Consider the following 21,645-nt stretch of genomic DNA (forward strand, 5'->3'; position numbering starts at 1 on the left):
TGATTGGTTTTTCTGTTGTTTTTCTCTTCCTGAATCTGGGGAAGCGGATTGGATGAGAAGTCTAATGACTTTTATAGTTATAATAAGCTTGCTGCCTTCAGCCAAACATATATATGCATTTGTGTATACAAATTTGTATATATATCTATGTTAAATATGTGCATTTATACTTTATTGATGCTTTTTTTTATATATTCTTTTTCCTATATACCCTCTAGTATATTAAACCTTCCCTTATAACAAGTAGAAGTTACATAAAACTGATTTTTTTTCTGATGGCAAAGTCAGTATTCAAAACCAACTTCCCTCCCACTTCTCTTCAGTAGGAAGGAAAGTGTTTTGTTGTCTTTTTTTTTCCAAGCCAAAGATTTGTCACTCTCTAGCTTAATTTTTAGGGACATTCAGCCTTATTATTCCTCAGATGTATTTTATCTCAGGGAATATAGCAGATGACAGAATGATAGAATTCAAAATGGTGCCTCAGAATAGACTCTTTGGATGTTAGCAGGTAGGTGGGTTCATTAGGAGGCCAAAAGGCCCATGACTAGTAAAAAGCCATAAGGGCACAAACTGAGAAAGGGATACATTAGTGAAGCTTTGCTGACCAGGATAACAGAAGGACTTGATACTGTGAAACCTGGACCTAGTATATGCTTGATTATGTGTATGTGTATACTAGAGATATGCTCATAATTGGAATACACCAAGGTGGGACATCCTGGACCACTGATGTTTTGGAGAGGGTGAAGGAAGACTTGTGTCTGTGAATGTTGTGGGGATGGAAGAAGAGTGATGTGCTTTATTGAATATGAAGTCTTTTTCTAGGAGAAAGGGAATTTTATGTGTATTTTAATGTTAGAAGCTTGTTCCCCAGAGCACCTAGTTATAGCTAAATGGGCTAATAAAATATATATTTAAACTTTGGTTTCCTTTCCCAATAAAGAGATGAATAAGTTTCTCAAAAGGAATTATAAAATTATAAATTATTAATGGCCATATAAAAGGGTAATCCAAACCAAATCACTAATTACAAGAAAGCTGAACATCAAAACAATTCTGAAGTTTCACTTCACACTCAGCAAATTGATAAAGCTGACGAAAAAGGAATAGTCAGTGTTGAAGGAGTTGAGGAAAGAGGTGATATTAATGTATTTCCTGTGGATATCAATCAGTACGATGAATCTATAAAGCAATGTAGAATTATTGAGTTGTTAGGTCAGGAAGGCCCTGTCTATCAAAACAGTAACAATTTTTGAGGTAACTAAAAGCTGAAAGCAAAGTGGCTGCTCCTTGTATAGGGAATGGCTAAATTGTGATATATGAATGGAATGGAATATTTCTGTGTTTTTAGAAATGAATATGGAGAAATATTGGAAATTTTAAGTGAACTGATGCACAGTGAAATAAACAAGAGCCAGAAAACCACTCTCCACAATGACTATAATATAAATGTTAAGATCACAGAATAACTCAAGAAGAACATTGCAAAGTAAGTAAGAACAAGCTTGGCCCAAAGAACGACGAGAAAGCGCCTCATACACTCCTTTAGCAGAGATGGGAGTCATGTTGATATCATAGAGATATATTTTTTGATGTGTCAATTGGTTTTGCTGAGACATTTTCCTATTTTTAAAAAGAGATTCTTTGTTATAAGGGATGGTCTTGAGAGGGGTTATGGGGAGGGATAAGGGGGGAAATCTTAGCAATGCAAAAACTATATCAATAAAATTATTTAAAATAAAAGAATGTGTGTTGGATGAATGCTTAAAACAAAATCTTGGTACCTAAGCCCAAGACTCAACTTGAGGAATAAGTCCTAAGGACTCGCCTATCATTTTGAAGCAGATAACTTGATATCTACCTCTCTTTGAAGTTACTGGGCAGCAAAGCCAATTGCCTGTAAGATATAACTCCATTTCTGTCAATGGTCTAATAGGTATGTATTTCAGCTCTTGTTGATATTTTAAACCTTGTTCTGAATAGCTCACTTTCTAATTTCACGACTCTAGCATCAGACCCTTCCAATCTGTCAACAACCTCATTTGGCACTAGATTTGGGAGAATCTTGCATACCAAAGGAGTTTGAAAATCACTCTAGCCAATAGTGAACCACTGGAGATTCGTGAAAAACAGAACAATGATCTCTGCATCTTCCTTATTAATTCCAGGTCAACATCACCAACTCCCCATAAGCCATTTTACATCATTGTTTTCTCATAACTGGAATATCTGATTCAATCACTGTATACATTTTATCTCCTCCCAAATCCCAATTCAATCAATCATTTTATGTTACTTTCAGTCTAATCTTAAGGGCAGGGGAGGGAGATAACAATATGTGCAAAGTAAATTAGAAAGGGAGAAATTACTGAACACCTAGAGAAGAAAGAGTGGAGATATATAATGTAAATTGGGTATTGGTACCTAAGCTGATTCTTTAAATGGGAAAAAAAAAAGCTAGGAATACTAGATGGAGGTGAAAATTGAATGTATTTCAGAAGTTAGGAATACCCTTTGAAAGGGCATGGTGATGGAATTTCAAGTTTAGTTGAAGGCCAGTTTGAATGGAAAATGGAACATGAAGCAAAGCAATATGAAGTGAGATGAATCTGCAGTTTTCCTGATTTCTTCCCCTGTCTCCTATTTTCAGTCCTCTCATTATCTGGGGCTTTCTTATGTTTATATTGCATAAATCAGTACAAGGGGGGAACACAGTAGAATATAAACTTGAGAGAAGGCGCTTAAAATTTCTTTTTGTCTTCTCTGGGTTTAGTAGTGCTCAGCATAGAGCTAAAAGTTAATATGTTGATTTCTTTTGATTGACAATATTACTGGGAATGATATGTAGGTTACAAATTTGTCATCAATATATTTTTTTTTCTCAAAGAGAAATCACATTAAGCTTCCACATTTCTTTTTAAAACAAAAACTGTTTTGGTTTCTTAAAAAACTTACAACTAAAAATTACACTTATTAATATAGGCAAAACACTGAACATTGGACAAAGACTCTAGACAAAAAAAATCAATCCAAGAGGCATGGGAATTAGTCTTTCAGCCTGGCTCCATCACAAAATTGCCCTTAGCAATATTTCTAAACCAAATTCTATTCCTACTCCTGTCTCTCCTCCCCTCCCCCCAAAACATATGGAAGTATGCTTTCTTACCTCTTGGAATTAAAAGTTAAAAATCAGTTATAATATTTAAAAAACTGAAAAGAAACAAAATTAACAGTTTTTGTACAATGTTCTTGCCCTTCCTTTCCCCCAATAATTTCTAACATTTACATACTATTTGGGATTGCAGCTGGTTCAGAATGGACCAAAAGCCAACAAGGCAAGGAGTGATAATGCTGTTCTTAGTGTGTGACTGATCAGCCTCCTCAGATGGTAATAAGCATTCCTAATCAGGTATTTCTTTTGATTCATAGTGTTGAAGTTATTCCCTTGTTTTTCCCCCAGTCTCATGACGATTATTGTTACCAAAAGAATGGCCCCCATTACTGCCAGCAGCACAGCCAAAACCAAGGCTTTAGTGGAAAGTGACATGACAGGATCAAATGACTTATGGGTATGATTGCCAAAACATTTCAGCAATTTTCATGGGTTGAATAATAATTTTTAATTTCCTTGACACCCTCAAGAGATGAAATGAGCAGAGGTATTCTCACCACTGAATAGCATGGGTATAACCCGCGTGGGAAAATGGCATGGCAGAGCCAGTGACTGCTTTGGTTACCCAATATTCTTTATAAATTTAATGCTAGAAATTTCTCAGAATCACTTTTTTTGGGAGTTTGTCATCCTCCCATGGATATTGGGGAAGGAATGTGATACATCATTATAAAGGCATGGACTGCCATTTCTTCCAATTCATTATACTCTTTCAAAGGTTTTCCATGATGCTTGAAAGACACTAATTTTCCCCACCATCTCTTAGTATCCCTAGCTATTTTTTAGGTGTGATTTGAAAAATATGTATATATACATATATGCTCACATGCATTTGGAATCTCCCTGTTGAATAGTGTCATCCGCCATCAAAGTAATATTTTCATCACAACTATTCATAGTTCAACAAAGCTAATTTTTTCATAGTCATACCTGAAAATATAGATACTGAATGTCTCTACATTATGAGTTCGTTGCATTTCTAATAAGAGGTGAGTTGTGTTCTTTATCTTTAAACTCTTTGGCTGTATGACCTGTAATTCCATTGATTAGAAATTTCATGTTTTTCAAAGTTGTTTTCCCTATTCTGTTGTCATGCAAATTGTATTCCTATTTCTGCTCACATTGCTCTGCATCATTTCATTGAAATCTTCACAATTTCCTGTGAAACAGTCCATTTTGGTGTTCATTTCTTATGATACAATATTCCATTATATTCAAAAATCATAATTTGCCTAGACATTCCTCAACAGGAAGGTAGTCCTTAGTTTCCAATTTGGGGCTATAATGAAAAAATCTGTTATAAATACTTTAGTACATGTCTTCCATTCTTCTTTGATTTTTTGGGGGAAGCCTAAGCTTAATAATGCCATTACTGGGTCAAAGGTTATGCACAGTTTTAGTAACTTTGGGGGGTATCAGTCCATTTGATTTCCAGAAGGGATGGACCAGTTCTTCCAATAATATGTTTGTTTTCTTCTCTGATCTCTTCTCCCTTCACCTATTCTGATGGTTAATTTACACTTTCCTAATTATTAGTCATTTAAATTTTTCTCTCTGGTTATTGATAGTCACTTTGAAAATTACCTATAAATATCCTTTGATCATTTATCTATTGGGGAATGAATGTCTCATATTTTTATAAATTTAATGTATAAGTTCTTTATCTTGGATATGAGAACTTTATCAGAGGTAAATTTAATATACAAGTTCTTTATATATCTTGGATGGGAGAATTTTATCAGAAACAGATTTTCCCCACTGATTTCTTTCCTAATTTTATATATTTGTTTTGAAATTTTTAAAATTTCATAGAATAAAAATTGTTTTCTATATTGTGTGATTCTCTTTATTTGTTTAGTTGTAAACTTTTATCCATACGATAAGTAAGAAAGAAATTTCTTGCTTCTCCAATTTGCTTTTTGTGTCACCTTTTATGTCTCATATATCCATTTGGAGCTTGTAGTGGGAAGTAGTGATCTAAACTAGTCGATTTAGCTTTTTCAGCAGGTTGTTTTTTTTCCCCTTTTAAATAGTGAGTCCTTCTTCTCCACACCCATCCCCTGAACTGAAGTCCTGGGGTTTATCAAACACTTCTCTATTTGATTTTGTATTGAAGAACCCCTATTAGCTGCTTTAAGGAGGGGGCCCAGGGCAGAAACTTCATCATTTCCACCTAGTTATTCACTACGACTTCATCATTTAGTCTCCAGAAGTTCTTTTTGCAAGAACATTTAATCAACTCTGAAACTCACACCTCATCCGAATCTTCTGCTCCTTGGGTTCCTCCCTTCCACGGACTAGAGGAGAATGGGAAAAGCTTCTCCCAGATCTTCTATTTAAGGAGAAGGACCAGGTTAGGACGTCATCATTTTCCATCTCACCCCAGGGCAGTTCCTGCCCTCCAAGGGGTTTACAATCTACTGGAGGAAAATAACAAACAAGCTGGCGAAAAGGTGGAAGAGACCTGATGTAGAGAAATCAGAAAGCTCTCTAGTAGTGTACCCAGTTGGGAAGTGAGACATCTGTGCTAAGACCCCTCCTTACATGTTGCTTTTGGGGTTCATGGCTCTAATGTCGTCAGAAGGGCAGAGGGTAGTGACGATGAATGAGGACCAAGCCGGAAGTGGAGCCGGAAACTCCACGTTTCCCTCTGCAGTGGGGAGGACTAAGAACCCGAGGAAAAGTTCTCTCGGCAGCTCACGAAGAGGTCTTCAGACCTCTTGCTTCATCCCCCCCCCCCCCCCCCAGTGTTCCTTTCTGCTGTAATTGTTTTCGTCTCCATTAGAATACAAGCTCTTTGAGAGGAGGGGGCCTCGTCTTTGTATTCCTCGCCTTTAGCACAGTGCCTAGCACACAACAAGTGCTTATGCAGTGCTTACTGCCTTGGCTCCTCCAATCTAGGGCATCTAGGGACTGAAAGCCCCGCAAGGAAGACTAGATGAAAAAGCCTGGGAGGAACCTCCTCGTTTCTGATTGGATCACAGTTCTGGCCCCGCCCCATTGCGTCCGGCCAATGTACGTAAGACAGTCTTGAAAACGGAGAGCGGGAGAAGAGTAATTGTGCGCATGCTCCACAGAACCCAGTCTGTCCAACTAGCCCGGGGGAGTCACGGAAACCTCTTTGGGAAGGTCCCAACTCTTTTTCCCGAGGCCGGGACGCTACTTTCTGGGGGTAACAAATGGGCGGGGTGGGGCCACAGCCTAGCATGTGCGAACTACCTTTCCCAGACCTTGCTGGCAAAGCGGGAACCCCGGCACCTCCAGGAAGCGGAAGGACGTCACCCCGGAGCGCGTCCGTTCCGCGCTTGGGGCCCTCGTCCCGCAGGAAGTCCCTCCTACTTAGAACGGAAGCACCTGAGGAGGGGCGGGGCCAGGCCGGGCCACGATGCTTCCTTCGGGCTTTTGAAGGCCCAGTGGCGGGGCTGAGGCCGCAGCCATCCTCTTTTCCCTCTCCTGAATCCATATCCGGGAGTGTCCCATATATTGGAGTGGTTTGTCCTTTCCTTGTCCAGCTCTTTTACAGATGAGGAAACTGAGGTAAACAGGATGAAGTGACTTGCCCAGGTTAACACATCTCGGAAGTGTCTGAGGCTGGATTTGAACTCAGGACCTATTGTTGAGCTGCCTGCAACTTATTTGACCCTTTCCAGTTGATGGGGAGTTCACAAGATGTTGACATCTATTTAATTTATTATTTATGAAACACATTCATCACACTCGACAGCAAACATACAAAGAGTCCATTCTTCCGGGTTTAGGCAGGAGACAGAATGGAGCCCAGAAAATAGTTCAAATCCTGCCTTAGACATATACTCAGCATAGTGCTTGGCACATAATAGGGTCCTAATAAATGTTTATTGACCGAGTTATTTTGAGGAGTGAAGGAGATAAATTTTAAACTCTTTGTAAATCTGCGTGAGTGCTCACACTTATATAATCCGTGGGTTTGCAATGGGATTTGTCAAGAGAGTTTTGAAGAATGTTTTATTTTTATCTCTTGAACACATGATGTTTGTCACTGGGCAAGATCGCACTGCAATACTCGATCTGCATTTGCCAGTTTCTGTCACTGCAGAACAGGGGCGCAGCTGAAGGTATCATCACTGCATTTATCAGGGTTCATGATTTTCTCCATGGTAGCAAGGCTTTCAGGTCCACTGAAAGTTAAAAACAAACAAACCGAAATCCCCAAAACATTTTTAGGTGGATGTTTTACAGCCTGGTGAAGATGCCCAGCTCGTATAGACTCCCTCAGACAGTGGTTTGATAGAACCTTGAGCAAGTTTCATCATTAAAAATTACTTTTCCCCGCAGCCAATAGGGTCTTAGTTTTTGTTCTGTGCTCAGCAAGTAGTTTTAAAAATTACAAGTTAGCAGCTGCTTTCATTATTTATTTATTTTTTAAGTGTAGTTTTTGTGAAGACTGAGTTAGCATCCTGGATACTTTAGAATCAGCCAGAGTCAGGATAAGCAAAAGTCCTGGGTCTTTCTTCTTGGTCGAAGTGAGAGGAATGGACGACCTCTCCTTGACCTCTTCTCTTCGTCTTCCGGCCAGAACTCACTCTGGCTTGTCTTACTCCACCCTCTAATCCCTCCTCCAATTCTCTGTATACACCCACAGATCAAGCCAGCACAGAATAGGGGGGCAAACCATTTTCCAAGCATGTGTTAATTGAGTATTGTCCAGTAAGTAATTAGCCTTAGGTGCTCAGTTGTCCAAGTGCATCTGCTCATAGTTTCAGCCCTTTACAAGTTTTCTTGATGTTCTTTCAACATCAAGAAGCTTTTTTTTTTTTTTTTACCACTGTAAAGGAATCAAGCCTTCTAGCTTCCAGGTCCTAAAAGCCCTTATTTTCTTCAAATTTATTAGGCTAAGGGCAACAATGCAGCAATCATTTGTCGGTTGTTGGCATTGGTTTGCATTTTTTGGTGCCCTTTCCTTTAAACTCTGTGCCCTGTATTCTAGTGTAGTAACATTGACTTCTTAGTTGTTCTAAGAACAAGTAATTTCGTCTCTTAACTCTGGGCATTTTTTCTGCTTGTCCTTTATGCTTGCAATGCTCTCCCTCCTCAATTTTCTCTGCTGATTTCTCTGCTTTCTTCTAAGTTTCCATCAAAATCCCATCTTTTGCAGGAAATATTTCAGAAGCCCTCTTAGTTCTAATGAAGCTTTGCTTCTGTTAATTATTTTCTATTTATTTTCTATTTATCCTGCAAATAGCCTGCTTTGTATATATTTGTTTGCATTTTATCTCAGGGACTTTTGTCTCCTAGTGTTCAGTAGAGTGATTAGCACATATTAGGTGCTTAATAAATGTTTGTTGACTGATTCATTTAATTTCATTATCATATCGAATAGTCTTTGACAAATTTGATTTTCCCACACTAACAAACACTGCAATGTCCTTAATAGTCAGTGCAGTGTGCTCTTTAAGAGCTACAACTTTTGTTTATTTCCTTGAAATCCTAGTCACTCTTAAAGACCCCACAAAATTTGAAACACAACTAAAGAGAATAATGAGCAATACAGATAACACCAAATCCAGCACTCAACTGAGTGTGCAGAGACATTGCTGAAAAATACATATCTGTCTGGGTAAGAACAGCTTTCTCCTGTGCCTTGGAATCTGCCCACTGAGATGCCTTTGATCCCTCTCTGTAAATAAATCCTCAGCACTCTCCGCAGTGCTTGTTAGTTATTGGTTGGCCTACAGAGAGGAAGAATTATTCTTCTTTTGGCCAAATACCAAAAAAAGGCCTTTGGTTTATTTACTTGGAAAGTGGGATATTTTGCCTCTGAGGGCATATACTTTCTCTAGATGAAATTCTGAAGGCACCGGTTTAGATGTCTTAAGATATGAAAAGTTCTTTTGCTCTTAGCAGGGCCTAGAGTGGATAAATAAACGCATTTATTAGGTGCTTGCTATAAACCAGAAATTATTCAGCCTAGAGGTACTTATATAGAACAGACAGTCTTTTTGTTCAAAATACTTATATTCCAATAGAGGAAAACAATATATATTTGAGAATGCTGTCCAGGGAAGGGAATTTTGATCTAGGGGATTCACAAAAGTAGTGATTTAACCCAGAAGTGACCCTCTTGATTCAGTTATTTTATCCAGAATTAAAGATAGAAGGGTAACCTGGGCAGAGAGGGGAAGGGTGTGATGGGTCAAGGTGGGTAGATGGATAGGGCTTGGATAGACTGCTGGATGGGACATGAAAATAAGACCTGGCCCAAGGACATGTATTTGCTTTGACTTAACTGATGTGGAAGCCAGGAATTCCCCCTTCCCTAGTCTCGTGCTTGCTATGACACAGTTAGAATTAAGTTTCCTGGGTCCTTCCCTCACTCCTCATTCCATATTAGACATTTCAGAGACTGCCCTGATTTGTGTCAAACTCAGGTGACTATGAGGCCACTTAACCATATTAAGAATCTCTGAGAGCCACGTAGTGACTTAGTAAACCATACATTAAGATTATCTATGTTTTATTGCATTTTTATTTACTACATGAGAAAAAAACAGATTGAGAGTTCAAACTTATCATTGGCGACATTGTGGCCTAGCTAACTTGGAATCCAAGCAAAAGAGTAAAAAAGATCTGAATTCGAAGAGGAAAGGGATAAAAATAAATATAAAAGGAACAAATGGAGGAAAGTACAAGCCAAACAAAGATAATCTGGGATGTAAGAATGAGTGTGATACGATATAAGGAACTTCATTTTGGGTTAGACTACCATTTTGTGATGGAGTATTTGGATGTTTGTTTTTCAATATTAAGATAGACACTTGTGAACTGTTCCTCAGACCTCTGCCTTCCCTCATGGGGCTTCACTGGGACCCTCCCCATTGTGGGTCAGAGGCCCCTAAGAGCCAAGAATAGGGATCTTTGGGTGTGGGGCTGCACTGTTTGTTACCTGCCAAGGAGTTCAATTTACTTAATGTGAAATTATGTAAAGGAAGAGTTGATTATATAGTTTGGTGAACAACATGTGTGCTCATAAACAACTGATAAACATATGAGGTCCTCCTGGAGGATACCATCAGTGGGAAAGTTTGGTAAACAACCTTGTCATTAGCTTATGTCACCGACTCCAGTGCACACTCATAGCTAGACTTATAAAAACCCCTTGGAGGCCTCAGTACTTGGGCTGCTCTTGGTTGTGACTATGACTGGCTCTTGCATTTCCTCAGTCTCCCTTGTACCTGGGTAATCGAGGTATCTCCTGGATTTACTTAAGGATAGGGACCTCCTCAGTGGGAGGCAGATGACTTTGGGACAAGCAGAGAGAGAGAGACCCTTGGCAGCCTGAGGGCTGTTAGTGAAATGTGCTTCCCCTAGGAGATCCCTGCTGGTTTGAATCATGGGACGTCATGATTAATAAAGGCTTGATTGCTAACACTGAAAAGCCTCAGTCTGTCTAGTGTGGACTTGGCACTAGGTAGCATGCATATTGCTTTGCATGCATTGTGTGTTATAATCAATAAGCATTTAGTAAATGACTACTGTGTGCCATGGATACAAAAAGAGGCTAAAGGCAGTCTTTGTCTTTAAGGAGCTTGAATTCTAATGGGGGAAACAATATGCAAACAAATATATGCAAAGCAGGCTCTATACAGGATAAAGAGGGAATGATTAAGAGAGGCTTTAGAAAAGACCTTCTGCAAATAAGGGGATTTTTGTTGGGATTTAAAGGCAGTGGAGGGGAGGGGAGAGGAAGGAGGTCAGTAGATGGAAGAGAAGAGGGAGAGTCTTCCAGGCATGAAGAACAGCCAGAGAAAATGTCTGGAATTGGCAGATGGTCTTGTTTGTGGGGCAAGCCAGAGGCTGGAGTCACTGGTTTGAAGGGTACGTTTTGGGGAGTAAGATGAAGAAGCAAGGTTATGAAGGGCTTTGAAGGCTAACCAGAGCATTTTATATTTGCTACTGGAGGCCATGGGGAATCGCTGGAATTATTGAGTAGGAGACTGGTGTGGTAAGACCTTCGCTCATGAATGTCATGAATGTGGGAAGTCCTTCCTCTACATCATATCTCTTATTAGACATCAGAAAATTCATACTAGAATGAAGCCTTATGGATGTCAGAAGGTCTGCCAGATGAGACATCTTAACTAACTTCAGGAAGATCATATTGGAGAGAAACTTTGTGAATGTAGGAACCACAAGTGTTCCTATTCCTATGAGCATAGACCTAGCTCAGTACCAGAGAGTTCATGCTGGAAAGAAGCCTTGCCAAATGTGAGAAGTCCTTCAGTTGGTGGACATATCTTATTCAACAGCAGAGATCACACAGGGCAGAAAATTTATGAATATATAATACCATTAGGGCAGTAGGGCTTATTCTTGGCAACTCTTGCCTAGTATCTAAACTTTACCCACATCCCCTCCAACATTTATCACCATTTTTCCTGTCATCTTAGCCAATCTGACAAGTGTGCAGTGGTACCTCAGAGTTGTCTTAATTTGCATTTCTCTTATAAGTAGGGATTTAGAGAATTTTTTCATGACTAGAAATGGCTTTAATCTCTTTGAAAATTGTCTGTTCATATCTTTTGACCATTTATCAATTGGAGAAAGGCTTATATTCTTATAAATGAGTCAATTCTGTGATATGTTTCACATTCTGAAACTTTTAACCTTATGAACATCTTTGTGATGTCTAATAGCATGCTTATCATATTACTTCATATTGTTAAGCTTTCTCCAAGGGAGAAATTAGTCTTCTTCCTCTTCAGGTCCTCTTTTTTGATCTAAAGCAAGTGACTCTCTTCAAAGGGGAACAAGAATTGTTAACTTCATCTGAAGGGTAGGTTTAGAATCCAAGGAACACTGTACTTTGAAGCACCTGATAAAAGCATAAAGAGAATGTATGAGAAAAGAAAAATAATCTAAATGGTCATGACCAATAGAGATAAACTTTGGCCCCATCAGGCCTTAGAAGGAAGGAAGAAGAAGAGAGTCAAACAAATTGGTTCTATCAATGGGCCTGGGTAGTCACTGCTTTTGTTAATAATTTATTCTAAGTTGGGTTTTTTTTTTTTTTTTGTAATCTACTCAAAGTTGTTAACATAGTTGTGGCACAAGGAATTGATTTTGGAACAAATTTCTTGTTCCATTGTGAGGATATCCAGGACTTAATTCTGGAAGACCACTTAAAAAGAAAAAAAATCAACCTCTTGTATGAGTTAGATAGCAAGTAAAATTTTCCAAACTCTTGACAGCCAAAAGAGATTCTAAAGACAATTCTGGGGATCTCAGCAATTCCTAGGAAGGGTATATCACTTCCCATATTAGGAGTTTCCATCAGGTAATATCAGTACCAGCAAGAATTTTTTGTGGGCACAACCTCAAATCCCTAGTAGATGTGGTGTTCTAGGGCCAGTCATCAAACTCTAGCCCCAGGACTAAATCCAACCAGCCCTTTTTGCTTTGTTTTATTTTGTTTTTCTTTTTGTAGTTTGTCTGTTCACATGGAAAATAAGGTTTACTCGATTTAAAAATGAAAGAAAAATTTTAGCCCGAGTTGAACAAAAACAAGTGGCTAGAGGTTATAATTGATAATTCCTGCACCAAGGAAGGTTTGGGGAATGACTCTTATGGGTTTTGAGTATAGAAATTATTTCAAGGATATGAGGTCCAATGTACAACTCATTTCCAGGCTGCATCACCACAGATAAAATAGACCTGGAGTAGTTACTGTGGGCTCTGTGAGGATGGTCATAGAAAACTCATTTGGCTGATGAAATGTAGAGTGTAATAAAATCCCAGAGGTCAGATCAAAGAACAAAGCCTCGGGGCCAGTGGCAGAGATGGAATAAAGGAAGAATGGCTGATGAGCTCATGTAGCCACATGCTCATTAGGATACAAAGGGAAGAGGGAGTCACCATGGAATTCTGCATTTTGTTTCCATACAGCTATGAGCCTCTGCATCATTGTTAGTGGGAAAGCTGGGATTGATTCATATAGGATCTCCAATAATTTGCAATATAGAATCAGGATCAACTAGCTTCAAAGCAAGGGAGGTCAGATCAGTGATAGAGTCAAAGGCTTAGTCAACTTGACTAAGGAGGTAGCAGTCCTGTTAGAAAACAAAATTGGCCGTACACTTTGGAGTTGGTCAAACATTTAGCAGTATGTACTATGCCAGGTACAGGTTAAGAATTGGGGATACAAAGAAAGTCAAGAAAACCCAGTTTCTGATCTCAAGGAGTTCACAGTTCAATGGGGGAGACAACATTCAGAGAAGTCTGTACAAATAGAAGGCAGGTAGGTGGCTCAGTGACTACCGCACTGGGCTGGGAATCAGAAGACCCGAGTTCAAATGTGGCCTCAGACACTAGTTGTATGATCCTGGGCAAGTCTCTTCACTCTGTTTGCCTGAAGGAAAGAGCAAACCACTCCAGTATCTTGCCAAGAAACATTCCCTTCAGGGTCATGAAGAGTTGGACTGAATGACTGAATAACCATGTGCAAACAAGATATAGACAGGGTCAAATGGAGATAGTCAGTGGAGGGAAAGCCACAGGATTAAGGGGAATCGAGAAAACCTTCTTTCAGAAAGTGGGATTTTAGCTGAGATTATAGGAAGCCACAAGAGAACTCCAAGCATGGAGGACAGGTAATGAAAACGCTCAAAATTGGGAGATGGATGTGTCATGAGTAAGGCACAACAAGGAAGCCAGTGTCACTCAGTTTGAAGTCCTATGGGGGGGAGGAAGCCTGGAAAAGTGGGTAAAGAGTTTTGAATATCAAAGAAGATTGTATGTTTGATCCTAAAAGTGAGAGGGAACCACTAAAGGTTATTGAGTAGGGTGGAGACATGGTCAGCTCTGCTTTCGGAAGATCAGTGTGACAGCTGAGTGGAAGAAGGACTAGAGTGGGAAGAGGCTTGAAGGAGGCAGACTACCCAGCAGCTATTGCCATAATCCAGGCCTGAGGTATATATGAAGGATATTGAGAATCAATAGGTCTTGGCTGTAGAATGGACATGGGGACTGAGAGAGAATGAGGACTTGAGGTGACACCCAGGTCATGGGCCTGAACCACTTGAGAGGATCCTTGTCATAGTTAAAGGAAAATCTGAAAGATGGGAGATTTAGCCTTAGATAAGTATCATCATAGATTCAGTCTAGAGGTCATAATTAAATCCATGGCGCTGATATGATTACTCAGTGAAACAGAAGAAGAGACAAGGGCCCAAAATAGAGCCCTGGGGAATACCTCTGGTTAGTAGACATGGCCCGAAGAAGGATTCTGCAAAGGAGACAGAGAAAAAGTATTCAGAGAGTGAGGAGGAGAATCAGGAGAGAGGGGGTATCCCAAAAGCCTATCAAGAAGGGAGTCAAGGATACTACATATCTATTAGATTGACCAGTTAGACAGAAAAGGAAAATGACAAAGGTTGGAGGGGATGTAGGAAATATGAGACATTCATACACCGGAGAGTTGTGAATTGATTTAACCATTCTGTTAAGCAATTTGGAACTATGCCCAAAAGTCTGTAAAACCATGCATACTCTGACATAGCAATACCACTCCTAAGTCTGTTTCCCAAAAGAAATAAAAACAAAAAACAAAAAGCAAAAGGACCTATATGAACAAAAACTATTTATAGCTGTTCTTTTCTGGGGGCAAAGAATTGGAATTTGAGATGCTCACCATTTGGGGAATAGCTGAATAAATTGTGGTATGTGATTAGGATGAAATACTGTTGTGCTATAAGAAATGGTGAGCAGGATGCTCTCAGGAAAACCTGGAAAGACTTCCATGAGCTGATGCAAAGTGAAATGTCCTGTGTACAAAGTTACAGCAATATTGTAAAATGATCAGTTGTGAGTGACATATCTATTCTCAGCAATATAATGATCCAGGAAAATTCTGAAAGACTTGTGATGAAAAATGATATCCATACTCAGAAAAAGACTCAAATTCAGATTGAAAATTTTTTTTACTTTATTTTTCATGACAGCTGTTTTCTTTCATAACAAAACCTATATTGAATTACTTGCCTTCTCAGTGAGGGGGGTTAAAAAGGGAGAGAGAGAATTTGGAACTCAAAGTTTTAAAAAATGAATGTCAAAAATTGTTTTTACATGTAATTGGTGGAATAAAATGCTAAATTTAAAAAAGTGGAGAAAAGGGTGATCAACAGTGTTCACTGACTTTAGAGAGCCTAAAAAGGATGAGGATTGAGAAAAAGCCATTCGATGTCAAGGTTACGATATTACTGATCACTTCTGCAAGAGCAGTTTCAGCTGAATAATGAGGTTGGAATACAGATTAAATAGAATTTAAAGGAGTGAGAGGAGAGGAAGTGGAAGCACCTATTATAGACATCTTGCCCAAATAGTTTAGTTCCTGAAAGTATGACAGAGGAACAAGGAAGGATCTGAAATGAAAGCCATTCACGTTAGATAAACTTAAGGCAGAGCTAGAGAATCTCAGTAGAATATGAACTACTACATTACCTCAATCTAATGGAATTACATGGGTTGAGAGCTATAGAAACTGCAAAATTATGCAGGAAGAGAATACATAGAAAGAAAAACAGCAAAAAGAAAAACACACACACACACACACACACACACACACACACACAATAACCAGCCAGAAGCTATCTGGTTTTCCAGGAACCTTTTTCTGTAATGTTGGGAAGTGGTCTGTCTAGTTATTGTCAACAGTCTGGGGGAAGCAATTCCCAGCTTTGATAGTCCCTTGAATAAACTCCCAAGAGGAGATCTGGTTTGTGCTGTGAAGCATGTATCCTGTTATTTACACCTGTAAGTTTGACAGGGATGGAAGCAGTATCTGCTAGAGTCCTTTCTACTGAGGCACCATGGTTTTTCCAATTAACCCAAGCTCCAGGTTTCAATCAGTGAGAGAGACCTTTGCTGATGGGGCCCCAGGGAAGGGCAGCTTTCATCAGACTCAGTTATTGAGGAAGAAACCAGAGAAAAGGCTAAAGGAACTGTTTCTGTTTCATAGTGTGACAAATGATGTGATTCCTGAGTAGTATGTGTAAGTATTATGAGGAAGGGCAACAGCATGTCTGGCCAGGGTAGAGAAAAGACATCATCTACTTTGGCCAATTTATGTTTTTCAGAGCTTCATTTGCTTTTTCTACTTTTTCATTGAGCTCTGAGGGTGATTATATGTTAGGGGAAGGACTGAAGTACAAGAAATCTTTAGGAGCTGTTGAATAAGTCTTGCTATCCCATGAAAAGGGTCCCTAGTCACTGTATACCTGACATGGAATTCCCCAAGCAGGAAATATACTATTGAAAAGGATCTTGGCCACTAATATAACTGTAGCTTTTGAGACAGGAAAGATCACTCAGCCAGAAAACATATAGTGAAAACCAGAATGTATTCATCCTCTTTAGATGCTGACAGTTGCAAAAAAAATCTAATTATAGATACTTTAAGTAAAACCCCCAATTGAACTAAAAGGAACAGTTCAAATGTATGATTGATTTGTCCAAGTGTGTAAGCTCTGGAGAATTTAATATCTCATGGCCTTGATTTTACCTTTTTAAAAACCTAGACTGACCTGTTCTTCCCTGTTTTTTCTTATGCTTCCCTAAAACAAACAAACAAAAAATCAAAAAACAAAACTATGCTCAGTGAAATCAATAATGAGAATGTTCCTTTTCTTCCTTGGTCAATAATTAAAAGACTTTCTTTTTGACAGATTTGAAATAGACTGATTGCCTTTTTCTTTTCAAGCCACTACTAGTAAATAATAAAACTGAATATTTAAAAGTTCTGCTGTGAGAGATTAACATTATTGGTGAAGTATAACTGGCTGTAAAGAAAAGATAGTTTTTAACCTTGGTCTCTGGATCTCATCAATCAGTACACATAAGCATTACTTAAAGGGGAAAGGGCAAGTTATTGGCAGCTGCACCTGTGCAGGGAGGATCAGGGCTTGGGGATTCCAGTTATAGAAAACAAGGGCTAATGGTGGAGCCCTGAAATCCTTAATTAAGAGAAAAGGTTCTTGTTTTCCTGGTATTAGGGCTGAGTACAGCCACACTAAAGCTGTCTTGAAAGCTGCTGCTTGCTTTGATAACAGCTTTGAAAAGGGAAGGGTGGTCAGTCTGAAAGCCATGAAAAGCCATAAATGATCATAGCTATAAATGATCAAGAGGGTGCCACAAATTGGGGCCTTCTCGGGGGTCTTTTTCATGAGCTTGGACACCAAGACAGTGATTAGATTTCCAGAAGTGCCTTATAGAGGCTGAAGTAGATTGGAGTATGTGACACTTCAGAATTGGGATTCCTATTTCTCAAACCCTAAAATATAGGGAATAGTTTAGTTTCACATAAAGAGTTTCCAGGGACCAACCACCTGGTTCTAGTCTCTAATTAAAAGCCTTCAGGCTCCCGTGGACTGGTCAGAGAGCCTTAGAAGTTTGGTCCTAAAAATTGAGAATGTGAAAGAAAGCATTTGAAAAATTTGCCAGAATCAAGCCCTAAAACATTTGGGTGTTAGCTGTATATAAGTGGAACATAGGTAGATTGGAGAGTGCCCTGTCTGATCCATATTAGAGGAGCAGCCATCTCTAGTCTTTAGCAAGAAACTTCTCAGGTGGAATAAGTCTGAATTACCTCAATGTTGAAAAGAGCCAAGTCCATCACAGTTGATCATCACATAATCTTATTGTTGCCATGTACAATGATCTCCTGGTTCTGCTTATTTCACTCAGTATCAGTTCATGTGAGTCTCTCCAGGCCTCTCTGAAATCATCCTGCTGATTGTTTTTCATAAAATATTATGTAACATTCATATACCATAACTTATTCAGCCATTCTGCAACTCATGGGCATCCACTCAGTTCCCAGTTCCTTGCCACTACAAAAAGGGCTGCTACAAACATGTTGGCACATGTGGGTCATTTTCCCTTTTTAAGATTGCTTTGGAATAGAAGCCCTGCTTATATAAACACTGCTGGATCAAAGGATATACACAGTTTTGATAGCTCTTTGGGCATAGTGTCATATTATTTTCCAGAATGGTTGGATCAGTTCACATTTCCACCAACAGTATGTTACTGTCCCAGTTTTCTCACATCCCTTCAATATTTATCATCTTTAAAAAATATATTTATCATCTTTTCTTGTCATATTATTCATTTAGAGAGGTGTGAAATAGTATCTCAGAATTATGTTAATTTGTACTTCTCTAATCAATAGTGATTTAGAGCATTTTTTCATATGACTAGAAATGGCTTTAATTTCTTTGTCTGACACTTCTCTGTTCATATCTTTTGACCATTTGTCAATTAGAGAATGGCTTGTATTATGAGTCAATTTTTCTATATATTTTAGAAATAAGGCTTTTATCACAACCTTTGGATATAAATTTTTTTCTCATTCTGTTTTCCTTTTAATCTTGGCTGCATTAGGTTTTGTTTGTACAAAACTTCTTAAATTTAATGTAATCAAAATTATCCAGTTTGCATTTCATAATGTTCTTTGATTCTTCTTTGGCCATAAATTCCTTCCTTCTCCAGAGATCTGAGAGGGACACTATCCCTTGTTCTTTTCTTATAGTGTGCTTATAGTATCACCTTTTATATCTAAGTTATGAACCCATTTTGACCTTATCTTGGTGTAGAGTCTTTAAAAAAATTTTTTTGTAATTAAAGTTTTTTATTTACAAAACATATGCATGAGTAATTTTTCAACATTGACTCTAGCAAAACTTTCTATTCTAATTTTTTTCCCTCCTTCCCCTCACCGCCTCCCCTAGATGGCAGGTAGTCCAATACATGTTAAATATATTAAAATATATGTTAAATCCAGTACATGTTGGATCAACATATCTTGCTACACAAGAAAAATCAGATCAAGAGGGAAAAAGAAAACAAAATGCAAGCAGACATCAACAGAGAAAGTAAGAATGGTATGTTGTGTTCCACACAGTTCCCATGATCCTCTCTCTGGGTGTAGATGGTTCTCCTCATCACTGAACAATTGGAACTGGTTTGAATCATCTCATTATTGGAGAGCCATTTCCATCAGAACTGATCATTGTATAGTCTTGTTGTTACTGTGTATAATGATCTCCTGGTTCTGCTCATTTCACTCAGCATCAGTTTATGTAAGTCTCTCTAGGCTTTTCTGAAATCATCCTGCTGGTTGTTTCTTACAGAACAATAATATTCCATAATATTCCTATACTGTAATTTATTCACCCATTCTCCAGTTGATGTGCATCCACTCAGTTTCCAGCCTATACAAAAAGGACTGCCACAAACATTTTTGCACATGTGGGTACCTTTTCTTCCGTTAGTATCTCTTTGGGAATATAAGCCCAGTAGAAACACTGCCGGGTCAAAGGGCATGCAGAGTTTGATAACTTTTTAAGCACAGTTCCAAATTGCTCTCCAGAATGGTTGGATCTGTTCACAGTTCTGCCAACAATGTATCAGTGTCCCAGTTTTCCATCATTTGTCATTATCTTTTCCTGTCATCTTAGCCAATCTGACAGGTGTGTAATGGTATCTCAGAGTTGTCTTAATTTGCATTTCTCTGATCAATAGTGATTTGGAGCACCTTTTCATATGATTAGAAATAGTTTCAATTTCATGTAAGTTTGAGTTAATTCTTTATATATTTTAGAAATGAGGCCTTTATGAGAACTTTTGAATGTTTTCCTAGTTTATTGCTTCCCTTCTAATCTTGTCTGCATTAGTTTTGTTTGTATAAAAACTTTTTAACTTAATATAATCAAAATTATCTATTTTGTGATCAATAAGATCTCTAGTCACAAATTCCTTCCTCCTCCACAGGTCTGAGAGGTAAACGCTCTTATGTTCTTCTAATTTGTTTATCACATTCTTTATGTTTAGATCATGAATCCATTTTTACCTTATCTTGGTATATGGTGTTAAGTGTGGATCAATGCCTACTTTCTGCCATACTGGTTTCCAATTTTCTCAGCAGATTTTGTCAAATAGTGAGTTCTTATTCCAAAAGCTGGTGTCTTTGGGTTTGTCAAACGCTAGATTACTATAGTCATTGACTATTTTATCCTGTGAACCTAACCTGTTGCACTGATCGACTTTCTTTCTTAGCCAATACCAAATGGTTTTGATGACTGCTGCTTTATAATATAATTTTAAGTCTGGCACAGATAGGCCACCTTCATTTGCTTTTTTTTTTTCATTAATTCCCTTGAAATTCTTAACCTTTTGTTCTTCCAGACTGGCATAGGATCTTAAGTGTTGGTCAGTTCCTAGTTTCTGTCATACTATTGTAGTGTTCTGGTTGGTTTTCTGGAGGTCTCTGGGGCAGCCTTCCTTTCAGTAGGGTAATCACCAGGAGAACAGCTAGGGATAAAGTCCAATTTCTTTATTGTCTCCTTGCCTGGAGGAAATGCAGGAGGACAGGCCAGCCACCATGGAGGTGTGAGATGAAGTGAATCTCTCTCCTTGGCTCTGAGAGCTTGAGCTCCCACCTCCAGTCCTCTGTCTTCTCTGAGTCTGTCTCTGAGCTTCTTAGTTCCCCAGGAGAGCCACCAGGAACCTGATCAAAAATGGAATGAATCTGTCTGTGAGTCCTTCTGAGTCTGAACCAGTTTCTCCCAAAGTGCAAAAAGGAGGAGAGCCACCAGGAGCCTGATCAAAGATGGAATGTCCCTGGCTGAGTTTGTCCCAGCATTATATGCTCTATTTTAATTATATCATAGTAAGTGTGAATCTTGCAGAATAGGTGTCAATCTTGTAGAACTAGATTAAGTACTAAGTACATGTCCTGAACTATTAAGCACCATGTTAAACTAGATAACCCATTGTCTTATCAATTCCACTGACTTAACAACTTGTAAGAATCCTTGTTTCAAGTACAGAGTTCTGGCCCATAACATACTATTTTCTAATTTTCCCTGCAATTTTTCTCAAATAGTGAGTACTTATTTCAGAAGCTGACGTCTTTGGATTTATCAAACACCAGAGTACTATAGCCGTTGGCTACTGTGTCTTGTGAACCTAACCTGTTCAACTGATCCACTCATCTTTCTTAGCCAGTGCCAAATGGTTTTGAGGACCAGTGCTTTATAATAGTTTTAGATCGGGTTAGGCAAACATTTAACAGTTTGGGATAAGCGTGGAGTCCTTATCCAACAGGGTATGACTAAGGATAGAGCTATTAAGCAGTGTAAAATCATCTATGAAACTACAGTGGATTTAAGGAAATGGTTCTGGGTAAAGTATGGACCTTTTGATGATCCTGTTCTTAAAGAGTTACAGAATATTAGTGACTAATGTCCCCAAATCAGCTTAGAATAAATGAACTGTCAATATGGCTAAATTCTTCATCAGTCTCAGTTTTTCTTTCTATGATTCTTTTTTGGCAAAAAAATCTGGAGGAATGGAACTTTAACAGCTATTCTATCCACTAGGGACAAGTTCTAAATTCAAAGTGCACTTTAAATGGATGAAAGTGATTGGCAAATTAGACT

The sequence above is a fragment of the Sarcophilus harrisii genome, chromosome 1 (assembly GCF_902635505.1).
Source record: "Sarcophilus harrisii chromosome 1, mSarHar1.11, whole genome shotgun sequence".
Taxonomy (NCBI): Eukaryota; Metazoa; Chordata; class Mammalia; order Dasyuromorphia; family Dasyuridae; genus Sarcophilus; species Sarcophilus harrisii.